Source organism: Penaeus vannamei, chromosome 4, assembly GCF_042767895.1.
Source record: "Penaeus vannamei isolate JL-2024 chromosome 4, ASM4276789v1, whole genome shotgun sequence".
NCBI classification, from domain to species: Eukaryota; Metazoa; Arthropoda; class Malacostraca; order Decapoda; family Penaeidae; genus Penaeus; species Penaeus vannamei.
In genome coordinates this window covers 42,259,093-42,264,092 of record NC_091552.1, presented here as the reverse complement: position 1 = coordinate 42,264,092, position 5,000 = coordinate 42,259,093, and positions in this window count along the sequence as shown.

The following is a 5,000-nucleotide window of genomic DNA, read 5'->3' as shown; positions in this document are numbered from 1 at the left end:
TACGTTTGTGTATCAATATCCATATCTAAATTTATATAGATAGATAGGTAGATAGATAAAAAAATGAAAAAAATTAAGTGAAAAAGAGAGGGACCGAAACTTTGAAATTGCACATATGAGAGTGTTGAACCACAAAGCAAAACTATTGATACAGGAACAGTGTGACGACGGGAGAGGAAAGTTATGACGAAAGAAGGAAGGGGGAATGACTAAATTCTTGGAAAATAAAGAAATGTATGAGTGAGAATGGAGCAATAAAAAGTTAGGGAAGGGCGAAAAAATGTTTTGAGTCTGAGGGGAGTGTAATATTGCACTGAAAAGTTAGGAAATACATGTGTATCAAAGTTGCAAAAAAGTGATGTCTTTCATGAAGATACACAATATAGCCTTTCTGTATATATCTATATCTCTAACCCACCACCCCTCCCCTCTCTCAGATATTTTCTTTTTCTCACTCTGTTTCTCACTTCCCCGTCTTCCCTCTCTCTCTTTGTCTTTCTACTTCTCTCTCTCTCTCTCTCTCTCTCTCTCTCTCTCTCTCTCTCTCTGTTGTTCCTCTCTATCTCTTTTCATTACTCTCCCCCCTCCCCCCTCACTCTTTCTTCCTATCTATCTTTCTCTCTCTGTCTGTTATTCCTCTTTATCTCGTTTCATCCCCCTTCCCCTCACTCCTTCTGCACTCTCACTCTCACTCTCTCACTTTCTATCTATCTATCTACCTATTTTTCCTCTCTCCCTGGCCTCTCTCTCATTCAGTTACTTATATCTTTATCAAAGAGACACGAAATTCATAATATTGATGGTAATAGTATTAGCGAAAATAATAATGTGAATAGTAATACTATGATAACACCAAGAAAATGATGATAATAATAATAATAACAATAATAATAATAATAATAGCAGCAATAACAATAATAATATACACAAAAGGAGGGAATGATTAATTATAACGGTAATAATGATATAAAGTAACCATATAAGGCGATCATGATATCATAGTTTTCATTTTTCTTTTTATTTTAAACTTTTTGTGATGTCAGCTTCCTTCAGATATTGTGTAACTTACTTTCGTTGATACTGTGTGTGTGTATAACGAAACGATTTTAAAAAATCATTCTGAGTGTGCATCAGAAAAAAGGGAACCGAAAAAAGATACCAGTAAAATCCCGAACAATTTTTTCCATGCCAAACTTCAGTTGTTTTTTTAATAGCCGGACTCGGATTTAACTCGCACATATTCCTTTTCTTAGCCCTGCTGTCTTTTTTTTACGTTATCAAGGGAAACTTTTAAGGGGATTTTAAAGTTTGCAATTTTTGGTTAGTGTTTGCATATCCTTTTTTGAACAGTTTCACTCTCATATCCGTTCTCATTTCTTAAATCTATTTTTGTGTTGTTGCAATCATTGAGTTTATTATGATCGTTGTCAATTCTTCAAATATATGTAGTATTGGACCAACTATGTCTCTCATCGTATTGGAAAAAAATGTAACCTGCACTTTGAATACATAAATTAATATGCAAACACCTGGTACTAACTGTGAAAACTAAAACACATTCCAACAACAGTCAATCAAACAGTAATTAATGCATAAAGCTCAAATGTTTTGCCCTTGCGTTTCCATAATACCCAGGAATTATTCTAACACGCCATTGCTAAAAAAAAAAAAAAAAAAAAAAAAAAAAGCATAAATCTTGGTAAACGCTCGAAGGATGAATATCTTTGATGACTAATGGTAATAATGAGGATGATAGTAGCCTGAATTGATGTGGCATTAATGATAATGATAATGACGATAACAATGTCAGTAATGATGATGATAATAATATTAGTGAATTGATGATGATGATGATAACAATAATAATAATAATAGTAATACTAGGAGGAAAGAATAAAAACAGAAAACATAATGATGATAATAGTAACAAGAAAGAATCATAATTATTTTAATAACCGTAATCGTAATCAAAATGATGGTGATAAATGTAATAATGATAATGATGATCATGATAATAATGATGATATAAATAATAGTAATAATAATGATAAAAATAATAATGATAATGATAACAATCCAATGATCATAATAATGATGGGGATAATGATGATATTAATGCCAATTATAATAATAATAATTATAAGGATAATGATATGGATAAATATAACAATGTCAATAATAAGGATGGAAATAGTGAAAATGATGATAATGATGATAACAATAATAATGATATTCCTCAGGCGTTCATTTTCCATTCATTAAAATAAACAAAGAAAGAAATGGGAGCACTTAAACAACTACCGTTGCCATGAAAACCCAAGCGACATGTGGCAACTCCTGGGCATTTCTGTGTTTACCCGTGACAATCGGGCAGGTGGGCACGAGGCACGGGCATTCCTCCTCACTCACGACTCACGAACACATAACGTAACAACCTGAGGGACGGCCGAGAATATTTGGAAAATCGTTGCTGACCGGCGACCTCCAGACCGCAACGCCGCCATAACACATCTCTAGAAGCCTCAGCCTCACACAGTTTTCAAAAGGAAAGAAAGAACGTGAGTAAATGAACATTAGCCACAAGAAATGCGTACCGGCAAGTGAACGAACGCTAATGAAAAGGAGAAACGAACTCTCACAATTTCAATATCAATAAAATTATTTACTGAAATAAATAAAACTATCGATGTTGCTCTCCCCGTGTTTTAGACCCTGTTCAGACGAGCGACTTTAGTGGTGCGACCGCTGGAAGCGCGACTGCCAGGCCACTGGAAGTGAATAGCAGCGCACACACGTAGTTTATTGTGGCTGGCCTGTGGCGCGACTCGATATTTTCCTCACAGTCGCCCGACTGTTCAGTGACTCGAGGTACATGTGTTGTTATGCGGCCGCACACACACGGCGACAGCCCTCTGCGTTTCCATGGTGATGGCGCGCCCCCAGAATAGGGGAGGGACGAGTCCGGCCACTGTAAGCGCTGTGTGTGAACATTCACTCAGTAGTCTAGCAGTCAGGCCACTAAAGTCGTTCGTCGGAACAGGTCCTTAGAACCCCTTAATATAATCGTAACAATTAACGTGATAATTTTAAGCAACAATGGAAAACGAAACATTGACATAAATGAAACTATGATTAGAACTGTACTTAAAACTAATTAGAACTAATAATCAGTGAAGTTGATTCAATTAATAATTTTATAGATATAGACGAATATACAAAAGTCAGATCTTGTCAAGAATGAAATCTGGAATATAAATAAGTGAAAAAAAACATAAAATCATGAATAAATAAAGAATTAGAAATTGATAGATGTATCAGACTTTGTAAAAAGACTTTGATAAGAATTTGGCAGATGATAAAAATGATTATAATAATGATAACTATAATAAAGCTTTAGTAGTAATAATGATGATAAGGATGATAACAAAAATAATAATAATAATAATGATAATAACAGGAAAAAAATAATAATTATTATTATCATTATTGTTATTACAAGTATGATAATAATAATAATAAATGATGACGCTGATAGAAATAATGATGCTACTAATAATAAGGATAATAATGGTGATAATATTAATAACAATTATAATAATAAGATAATAGAAATAATAACAATAATAAAAGCAATAGCAGTAGTAGTAGTAGTAATGATGATTATAATAACAGTGATGATGATAATGATAACAAAAATAATAAAGATAGAAATGTAATTACAATGATAATGATACTAGTAATAATGATGATGATGATGATAATAATAATAATAATGATATTAATAATAATAATAACAACAATGATAGTGACAATAATGTTAGTAATAATAATAATGATAATGATAATAATAATAATGATAATAATAATAACAATAATAATAATAATGATGATGATAATGATAGTAATATAATAATAAGGATGAGAATAACAATAATAGAAATAATAATGATAATAATGATAATAATGAAAATAATAATAACAATGAGGATTATGATAATGATAATGACATTTAGAATAATAATAAAAACCAGGAAATGACAATATCATAATCCTGAATGTCGGACATTTCGTAAATACTAAAGAATCCCGTTGATCAACCACTGCTTTAAAACATAAATTCAATAATGTTAATGATAACAAGCTCATTCTAGAAGATTACTTCGCTAAGTAGCCTGTGCTGTGATGACCCTCCTCCCCCCCCCCCTCCCTTCGGTACATCCATGCACATACAGCGAAATGGAATTCTCATGAGCAAATCCGTGAGGCCATGCGCAGCTGTAGGCCATAGATGAGGATCTCTGCTTCTTTGATCCATGTAAGTTAATGAGATTACCTGTAAGTGGCAGGCATTAATTAGCCCGTTGCAGGATTCTCATTAGCACCATTCACAGCGGGGCGAGTTGAGTGAATGGCCTCGAAAATGTGCAGCATCGGGAATCAATCTCAGACCGAAGGGGATTTCATGTTACAACTAGTCTGGATTAATGGATAATAGATGGATTGATTGTGTGTTGGTGCAGATAGGTAGAGGATAATGATATACAAACAGGTAGATTAATGGGCAGTAGGTAAAGAAATAGATAGATAGACAGATGATAAACAGATAGTATGCTGGTACAAATTAACATAAGAAAAGAGGAAAGATTGATTGATAGATAGGTATATACACATAAACACGCACGCACACACACATACACACACAAACACACAGACACATACACATATATATATGTGTGTGTGTGTAATTATGCATGGATATGTTTACACACACACACACACACACACACACACACATACACACACACATATATATGTGGGTGTGTCTGTGTGTGTGTGTGTGTGTGTATGTATGTTTGTGTGTATTTGTATACATATACATATATATACATACATATATGTACATATATAGATAGATAGATAGATGGATGGATATAGATATATATATTCCGTAATGGGCTTGCCAGTAAGGCGGCGAATCGTTAGTATGAAGAGGTAGATCA